Below are 9,888 nucleotides of genomic sequence, written 5' to 3' on the forward strand. Positions count from 1 at the left end.
TGCGCTCCCGCCGCGCGGCGGGCGGGCAGGCAGGCGGCGGCCGCTGCGGCGTGGCGCTGCGCCCGGGAGGACGCCGCGGAGCGGGTCGAGGTGAGCGCCCATGCGGGCCGGAGGGGGGTGGGGAGGATCTGCGCGCAGCGGGGCGGCGCCTCCCGCCGCAGCCCCTCAGCCCCGGCAGCGGTGCGGGATATCGAGCTCGGGCACCCCGCGCTCCCCATGCAGAGCCGAGCAGAAAGCGGATGCGGCGAAACGTCGGCTCGTGTCTAACGCTGGCTCTGCGGCGGGGCGAGCCCGTGCCGGGACTGCTTAGCCCGGCGCCGCCGGGTCGCTGTAATAGCGCTTAACTGTGGGGCTGTAATTTCAGGGAGACGATTTACATTAGCGGGAGAATGTGCAGGGAGCCAGGAAGAACTTGGAATGACTCCTCGCATATTTCTGCGGTTATTTTTGGAGAATCGTCATACGGCAGGAGGTGGACTCTGGAGGTATCCTTGAGCTCAGCATTTTCTCCAGAGCCTGGTTACCCGGGAGATTGTAATAGGGGACCTGCATGGCCCTTTTCTCTTTTCTCTCTCTGTGGTTTCTCTCTAAAACAGACAGTTTCTATTGCCATTTCCACTATGGTATTGTTTCCCTCCTGCATGCCCAGCTGTTCTTTCGGTCTCTTACATTACGGACCTTTCTGTGGACAAACCAATGGTCTGGATGTATGCAGTTCAGTATTTGCAATGTGTTCCAGGAGCAAATGATGGAAAAACCCTGTTAGCTTCACCAGTAGGCAGTGTGAGGTAACTCCTGATCAGACCCCTCTTCTGTGCTAGGCTGAAATGCTGTGAAAGGTGTGGCTTTTCCAGCATCCTTAGAGAAGGGTCCATGTATTGGCCTCATTCCTGCACTTAAATGGTGCTTTCCCTCCAGCTTTCTGCTGCTGGACCTGCCCAAGGTGGTCTTTGCTCCCAAACTGCTTGAGATGGGGAAAACCTGTTACCAGAGTCTGCTCCTTTGAGCTGGCTTGCAGACTTATGCCTCTGTAGGACTCTCTACCTGTCAGATCCCATTGACTTAAGCTGTCTAGGCTGGTGGTGCGATGGTACTGTGGCTGTGAAGGCTGGGGAGTTGTTTTGGTGGCCTTCAGTAGCATGTCGGTGTTTCCTTCGATCAAGTTTGGAGGTTTAGTAGCATAAACTGGGGGAAGCTGGGTTTGGGCAATGAACCTGGCAAGAAGGGAATTTTTCTTTAATTGTATTTTTTGGCTTCTAGCTTGGCTGGAATGGAGCCTCTTTGTGTAGTTCTTGCATAGTACTCAGATCCGCGCTCTCAATGAGGTCCCCAGGATTTTCAGGCTCTGCTGAACATTGTATTCAGCCCTGACAGGAGACACAAGACGTGTTCTGTAAGCTCTGGGCCAAATCTTGATTCTTGCAGTGTGTGCCAGGTCTTCATCTACTGTCCTTGTCCTAAAGTGTTTCTTTCTTATGTGAGGGCATGTGGGAGTTGCACTGTTTGATGTCAAGGGATCAGCACTTACCCTGGCTTTGATGCAAGCTGCCTGCGGGGGATGAATACTGTCTCTCCTCCATGAGGCTGATTTTTTTTTTGTCTAGTATTTACCTTTTTCTGCTTCCCTTTGCTGCTGGAGCCACTGATGGGAAGAGAATACTTAGGTCTCTTCTCTTTATAATCATTGGGTTCTGTTTATTGCTTTAGCAGCAACCTCACGTGGTAAGGGGGTCATTAAATCAGACATCGCTGTGAAGAGAAGGGCCCTGAGTGCAATCCTTAGTGCTAGGAGTGTCTCAGGAAGGATACTGGTCTGCAGAGATGGTGTGTTTACGCTAACAGCAGGTTGTCTTTGACTGAAGGTGATGTGCCTTTTCCCTATGGATTTGGTTGCATGTTGATGTTATAGCTAGAACTGTCCAGAGTTTTAATTTTTATTGATTTTGAGAAATTATCATTTTCCAAAACTCTGAAGAATGTTTTGTTTTGGACAAAGCTTCTGAGAAAGGTTTCCAAAGTGTGGTGTTGCATGAGAGGTGAAGGTTTTGGTACGCTTCCTGTCTAGGGCAAGAAAGGAGTTTGGTAGGTTCCTGTTTTCCAGACTGCTGCCGCGATCACTACCATTACAACAACCTCATGGGGCAAGTGTCTCCTGGCGTATGGTTGGTGGGCAGCCAAGTGCAGTGGAAGGGTGAGCTGAAAAAGGCCTCAATGTCATTGCAATGTAGAATGGGGAAATTTTTGAATATTAGTGTTGCTTTCCCAGGAGATTGAGTTCCACTTAAGCTTTGAGTGGTGACCCTTGGTCCTGGTGAGAAAATGAAGCTCTTCTTTGATTTGCAGACTAGCCTTTCATGCTTTCGGTTTAAAGGACTGATCAGCTAGTCTTCTGAATAACTAAGGTGCCACTCTTTGTATTGCCTACACGCTACCTTGCTACGGCATTGCTGAACAGTTTTGCATAATGGCAATATTGCATAATTTGCCTAATTAAGTGTCAGAAATGAACAGTCTGGTTGGGCGCCTGACTAATTTTGTCTCTCAAACCTTTCCCTCAGATAACGAACATTTCCAAATTAGGAAGTCACAGAGAATGGCCCGTTGGTAAAAGTACGGGGAGCGGGGCTTGTCCTTTTCCAGGCTTTCTCTGTGCTTCTTGAGAGATCACTCAATTGTCCTTGGCCTTAATTTTATTCAAGTATAAAATGATGATATTTCCCTGCTGCCTTTGGTGTAGTGACATGCTGCCTGAATGACAGTGGGGGTACTGCTGGTGAGGGGATGGGGTAAGGATGGGCTTAAGCTTTGCGGCAGATCAATGTTGGCATTTGCACAGCCTGTGTTTAGCTATGTAGTCGACTTTCACGCAGTGCCTTTTGCCTGGAGGTCTGAGCCTATTCTGAGTCTGAAGCTTTGTTATGAGCATAGACATAAAAGAAGAAACGCAAAACAACAGAGATTCTTGAGACCTGTTGCAGGAAGCTCCTGTGCAGGAAGACTTAGGCGGTTATAAATACGCGATTCTAATACAACATATAAAAATGTGTTTCCACTGAGGCTGTGACAGTGATGGTTGTGTGGCTTTTTGCTCTCATTAGAGCAGTCAGATGACTCTGAGTCAGCAGGTTTTGATTCTGGGCTGTGGTGATAGCATCAGGGAGACCTGTGAGATTCTGCCGGTAGAGGGAGAAATCTGGAGCGTTGTGTGGGAAAAGTTGGGTGATCCATCCTGGCCTGAGTTCTGCGCCGTTGTTTTTGAATCATTATGTTGGGGTTGGAGCCTGGATTCCTGGTTCACACTCACTGTTGGCTCATGGTCCCGCTTGAGCCTGGAAGAAGTTGTATATAGCTGTGCGAGCAGGAGGTTGTCTTTCTTGGGAACTCCCTTTCCAGCAGTACGGATTCACCTGCCTTGGGTCAATTGGCTCTATAAAGTTGAGCCCTGCTACTGACAGCAGGTAGTTTGCCAAGTGGACCAGACTTCCTCCTGCACATCACCTTGTCTGGGTTACAGGAGATGGGAAGGATGACGGCTGCAGGCTGTCTTTGATGGGGATGTGTTCCAGTATTCCCTTGTGGCCCACAACTCGTTTCTCTTGTCAGCGGTCGTGCCAAGAGCTGTTGGGTTGAGCTGCATGCCAGCTGTCCTTGTGCTAGAGAGAGAAATACAGGACTGTATGTGGAAAGGGTCACTCATTCTAGAGCCCAGGGTGTGCAGTTTGGTACAACTACTTCATGACTACTTGTCTCAGTAGACAGCTAAGGGTCCTCTGAATTGCTAAGAATTAGCAACAGCCTTGCATATAGTGAGTATATGAGTGTGCACATACGCATACACGTGCGTATTCCCAGATTTGCTGCCTGAGTGTAGCAGACAGGCCCTTAAAATCAGAAAGATAATGCTCTGAAAGATGAATTTGCTTTTGTCTTCCCAGCTCCAAAGGGCAATACTGGGTAACCTGGAGGCTCCTCAGTGCCCCAGATGGATCTGCCTGGTGCAGAAGCCACTATCCCTGGGAGGAGCTAAGTCTGAGTGAATGGCATCTCAGGTCTCCTGCTGTCAGCCAGGGTGGAGAGCAGACAGTGGGGCACAGAGGAGACCAGGCTGACCCTGTTGTGCTCAAAACACAAAACAAATGAGGCTGAAGCTGCAAATCTGCACTTTCCCGTGGGTCAGCAGTTTTACTCAACCATTTGGTCTCTTTGTGGAGGTGAAATGTGGTGTCAGTTTAATATCTGATCTGTTCCCCTTTCAGAAGCCAGCTTTCTGCCCACTGGCTATGGTCAGACCCTATAGTGATCTAGCTGGACTTTGGTGTTCCATACAGCTCCTGTTTCTCTGTGTGGTCCCCAAGACTGATGCTCCTTTGCAAGGTATTAAAAAGGTCAAAATTGGGATCAGGTACTGAAGTAGTGTAGAATGAGTCTTGGATTTGAACTGATACTGAATGAGGCTTTTACGGAACAATATTTTTGCCACATTCCACCTACCCACCTCCTTTTTTTCTCTGTTCCTACTAACCCACTGCCTCAGCTCTGTTTGCTGCCTAGTAGCAGAGCAGAGATGTGTGCTGGTATCCTTCACTGCGTATCAGATGGAGAGAAAAACACAGGGTGGAGTCATCTCTCTTGCTGCACAAAGGAAATGTTGAGGTATCTCTTCTGCCTTTGGTGGATTTTTAGGTGTCTAGGAAGAGATTAAAGAGGATCTTTACACATTCACTGCCCCTTCCCACCTCATTTTGCTGTGAGTCTGTTGCTGTCATTGCTGTCATAGTATCTTTCAGAGGATATTTTTAGCTGTCTTTTTTTTTCTTTCTTTCTTTTTTTTTTCTGTTGCTTGCTGTGGGGGGAGGGGGGATTTGAAAAAGAATACAAAAACAAACAATGAAACCAAACTTTGGGGTGGGAAACTTCCAGCCTGCATTTTCAGTAGTGTTGGCTTCTAGGACAAATTGATTGAAAGTCCTGATATATGAAGTTCCAGCAAAGAAGACTGGACAGAACAACATTCTTTGAGCTCTGATTTAGCTCTGGGAATATGCATACCTGCAGGTTCCCTCTGCAAGTTTATTGATGCTTTTATCCTGAGCACCAAAATGAGCTTTCTGATAGTATGGCATGAGTGCATCCCTGCTGGTGGCCTTGGTGTTGTGTATAATACATCTGTTTCAGCTGTTTTCTGGGTGGTTTTGTAGGAAAATGCAGCTAGCTGCACAATGACTATGTCCACGTTTCAGCTGTCGCATTTCACCTGCAGCTATGTGGCAGGCGTAGTTGGAAGGACTAAAGGAATTACAGGTGGAGAAAATGCAGTTGCCAATGCTGTATTTTCGTTGGGATGAGGCAACTTAGACCATAGCTCTTTTTGCGCGGTTGCAAGAGCTTTGGACCTCAGTCCTACCTCCTGTATGTCTGTTGCTGGCTGCAGGAGCCCTGTACGTGCGGATAGCTTCCCAGGTTAACCTTAGGGGCTGGGCTGCCTGTGATGTTGTGGTCCATGGTGATCTCCAGTGTTGGCTGGGCTGCTCCTTTTCTGTTCACCAGAGCTGATGTGATCACAGCATGGGGTGGAGGTGTGCACAGCTGAACTTCTCCCTAGCCTTGCTTAATGCTTGGCCAAGCTGCACTGGGGCTGCCATGCTGCTTTGTACCATTTATGTTTCTGCTTTAGTGGACAGGCAAGGGGGATGGTGTGAATCCCTGTCCCCTTCGTTGCCCTTTGTTAAATTGATTGACATCTTTGCAGTGTGCTGGCCTAGATTTCAGCAAGCTAGGCTTAACATACAGCTTCCTCCTAAGCCCAGTGAAAGACTCTTGCCTGTCAGCATTGCTGACTAGCATCTGCCCATTTGTCCGGCTGTTTCAGCCTCCTGGCTGGAGTCGGGTATCCCAGTGACTGCTTTGACAGCCAGCACACATGCTTGCCCTCTGCAGGGTTAGGCTGGCTGTTTGCTATGGGGTTGTGATAATGTGGGTCACTGTGGGATGTTTTCAAGCCCAAGGCAATTGTCTTGGCTGAGATGGTGTACACACCAACACAGCACTGGAGGGAGATGCACAGCAGGAGATCTTGATGCAATCAGTGCAGATTTTTGCTAGTGGGAGTGTTATGGGGAGCTGTTTGTTTGCAAGGCAAGCTTTTAGGCTTGGGGAAGGGTCTTGCTCCCAGGTGTCCGTATTCTCAAAGCGCTTCATTGATATGATGCTAAGTGATGCTTGGATCTCAAAGGGTCTCTCCCTTAGAGACTGCTGCAATACAGACAGCCTTGGTAAAAACTGCTTCACACAGCAGCAGAAGTCAGGAAGGAAAGTCTGTGTCTAATTGAGAGTGCAGTGGCTTTGTTTGGTAGCATGTAGATAGCAGTGCTGTAAAACAGGCAAACTGGGAGTGTTTGGTGCCACCACCCTGCCTTCAGTGACTACGTTCTCAGTGTTCCCTCAAAGGATGGACACAACACAGCCCTGGCAAGCCCTGGATCCTGGAGCTGCCAACATGATTCCCTCTTTCCTGGGTCTAAACAAAAGCCTGCTGCTCTCACAGCTGGCTGTTCATCTGCCTTTTATCTTTTTTTTGCAAGCACCCACAAAAATCACTGAGCTTGGTGGAACAGTAGCAGGGCTGTGGAGGCTTGCCTCCATGCAACACCAATGGAGGGAGCAGCTGGGGAGGGAGTTCCACAGATCTCTGTAGGTTTGTGCAACCTCGTCTTGGTGAGAGCAGGAGCTGCTAGTGTTCAAGTCCACTCCCAAAATCAGCTTGGCCTGTTGGGGCATCTGTGCGTCCTTCCTGCTAGGAAAGGACTGAGCAGTTATCCTCATGGAGCCTTCCCTGGGAACTATGGTTTGGCTTGTTAGCCTCTGGGCAGCTGCATTTGTGTGAAAAGAAGAGGCAGATGAAGGGTAAAGGGAGGACCCCAGTGGGAGCTAAGATCAGTAATGTGTTGGCATGTATGTAACAACATGTGAGAGCAGCCTCATGCTCCTGACAGCAGGTGCCTGTGCTGCCAGTCGTGGTCTGCATGCGTGCCTTGACTGCTGTGCGCTTGCTGCGTTGGAGCAGGGAATGCTTTCTGTGCTGGTCTGTGTGCTTTCAGAGTGTCAGGGAAATACCGTTTTCAGATTTGAAAGACTAGCTGGAGCCCTGAGTTCAAATCCCATCCAGGGCTCTAGTGCCAAGGCATTTAGGCTCTTGGGCTGGCCTTCATTGGTCTCATGGTGCCTGCTGTTATGGTGTAAACAGGCAGAGAGCTGGAGTTGCGGGTACAGCCACTGCTGTTGTCAGCTAGGCTGTTACTGTGCTAACAGTGCTGTTTTGGGGAGTCTGGGTAAAACTGGGGTGTTTGGCTTTGTTTGCACTGTGACTGGCCACGAGTGTCTTGATCTTCAGGGTGGCTGAACACTGGAACAGGCTGCCCAGAGAGATTGTGCAGTCTTCACCCAACCTCAACTGGACACACTCCTGGACAACCTGCTCTAGCTGAACAAGGAGGGGTTGACCCAGATGATCTCCAGAGGTAACTTACAACTTCATCTATTCTGTGATTCCTCTGGATACAAAATTGAAGGAGGTGTGCCTGGATTTTGACATCCTAGCTGAGTATTACTCAGTGTTCGCAGCCTACTACAGCTGATTGTGCTCTGTCAACTGAGGCATTCAATAAGTGCTGTGGGGAGCCTGCTGGCTGGGGCTGAGCCAAGCTCACCAAGGTCCCTGACTCCCCAGACTTGTTTGGATACCCAGGTCTTGGCTTCAGGAATGCCTCATGTTGCGTCCCAGCCCAGGTCCGGAATATGGTTAGAAAGCAAAGCAAGTAAAACCGGTCTACAAAGTAGCTACAAAAGAATCTATCCCCAGTGGGTATGGGTATCTTGGAGTGTTTTTGAACTCCTGCATGTAATGAGGTTCTTGCAGAAGCTCTCTGGCCATACTCAGCTGGTACTTTTCCTAGTGGGAGAGTGGCAGACAGCTGAGGAAGGAGCATGACACATCAGAATGGGGTTGTATCTCCCTCCTTTTTCAGCTGTAGCTCTCATGCAGATCATTCAGGGATGAAATTTCTCCCTACTCAAAGATGAGTTTGTTTTCCTGCAGGTACTTCCTTCCTGGCCTTAATGTATCAGATTTTCTGCCAGACAGAAGAGCAGAGGATCCTGGCCTCATTCAGAAGGGCAAGATCGAGAGTCAAATGCAGAAGCTGGCCCAGCTGCTGGGCTGTTGGAGATCCACAGCATTAAGGCTTGAGGAAATGATACAAGAAGATATGTAGTGTTGCTGTACTGCTTGGGGACTCTGCCACGGTGGAAGTGAGGCAGCTTTTGTGTACTGAGCAAGTGCTTGAGAAAGTTGTTGTGGATCTGTGTCATTCCTGAGGAGCTAAAGGCTGCTCTTAGCATCTCCATGCAGGGCAAGCTGTGTTGTGCTACGAATAGCTGATGAGAGAAATGGAGAGAAATGATTTCACTGAGTTGCTATGAGATGTGGAGCGAGCAAGATCTAGGACCTTGAGGCTGGGTGCACTGAGGGGCTTTCATTTAGCATCAGTGCTTTGCGTTGGCAAATCATCCTATCGTCTTTACATTTGTGCTTACCAGTAGATGCAGCCAGGAGCTTGGCCTGTGGGCATGTTAAAGGTACATTTGAAAATTAACTCTTGTTGTTAAAGCAGGATCTATCCTAGCTACTCTGTAGGATGTTGCTTCTTCTTTCATTTAACTGTAATGAATATTGGGCTTCAGCACTTCCTTGGGCTTGATAGACTCTCCTTGATTTTTTTTTTTTCTTTTTTTGGTCATTTGATGTAGTTGTAATCTAAAAAGTTGGCTCTGGAACTTCTATTGCAGAATTCAGTTTGCTGAGCAGTTCCCATTAAAACTGCTCAATGATACGCCAAACCTGCCAGTATCTTTGTGGCTGGTTAAGACAGGCTGGTTCCTTGCGGGTCATGCATCATTACCCAGCATAAAAATCCTGCAGACCAGATGTTGCCCTCTGTGACACTGGCTCAGGCTATCATTTTCGGAGGGGTCATGCAGGTGAAGTGGAGGGACAGAAGACAACGGCATTGCACAGATGGCCCTGAAATTAGAACTTGGGTAGCAACTGGCTGTGCAAGCCAAGAAAGTATCTGTTTCACTTCTCGGAGGTGTGTTGGTTCTATAGCACTGTAGTAAATATTTGCTTTTATCACTCAAATTAGCAGACCTAGCTCAGAACACATGCGGCGAGCAGACCTACTGATTTAGAAGGTGCTGTTTTCGTATCAGTCTCTTTGATAGCAAAGCTGCATATAAAGTAATCTGTAGCTTAAATTCTCTAGCGAGCAGATTTGTGTGGAATCTAAATGCAGTGTTTGAGCAGTTAAGGCACCATCTTGTGATGAAATGCTTGGCTAATGTCCTTCTGTGTGCCTGTGATCATTCCTAGGAGGATTTTTATTATTTCTTTTCTTTTTTCTTTTAACCACATCCGATTTTCCTCTTTTCAGGTTCTGAGTTGTGCCTGAACAGAGTACTGAGAGCAGCCCCTGGAAGCAGCGTGAGTTTATCCTTTCTCGCTCTTTTTTTTTTTTTTCTTTATGTAGTACAGAAGAGCTGCACTGACTGGTGGAGGTAGTGTTGCAATATGAAAGAGGCTTGTGTGGTGAAATGTTTTTTACCAGGATACCCCTGTTAGGCTTGGAAATCTGGCCTGCTAACTGCTGAAGTGCAAGACTGCTGGGATTGGGCTTTTTCTGTTGTGTGTGTGTGTGCGCGCACGTGTGTGTGTTTTGAGGTTTTTCATATTTAGTTAGGAATTAAGCAACAGTCCCTTTGCCAACAGAAAGGCTCCTACCAGCTGTCTGCATCTTTGCATGCTGACAAAGCTGTTCTTGGGACATCGCACTT

The 9,888-nt window shown here is 48.2% G+C and overlaps 1 protein-coding gene across 10 annotated transcripts in view; it reads left to right on the forward strand.

The window, feature by feature from the left end:
- The window catches only part of EPB41L1 (erythrocyte membrane protein band 4.1 like 1), a 106,481-nt gene that overhangs the window by 14,808 nt on the left and 81,785 nt on the right, over positions 1-9,888 (forward strand). For 7 of the 10 annotated variants that reach the window (XM_085302594.1, XM_085302601.1, XM_085302591.1 and 4 more), the window contains exons 1-2: positions 10-90; positions 9,489-9,538. The gene's annotated coding sequence lies outside the window, so the exon portion shown is untranslated. Of the gene's footprint in view, positions 1-9; positions 91-9,488; positions 9,539-9,888 lie in introns of those variants that run through there. The other 3 variants (XM_085302592.1, XM_085302597.1, XM_085302598.1) reach the window with 2 other exon arrangements.

The sequence above is a fragment of the Rhea americana genome, unplaced genomic scaffold (genome assembly GCF_003343005.1).
Source record: "Rhea americana isolate MKP2758 unplaced genomic scaffold, rheAme1 scaffold_190, whole genome shotgun sequence".
In the NCBI taxonomy this organism is placed as follows: Eukaryota; Metazoa; Chordata; class Aves; order Rheiformes; family Rheidae; genus Rhea; species Rhea americana.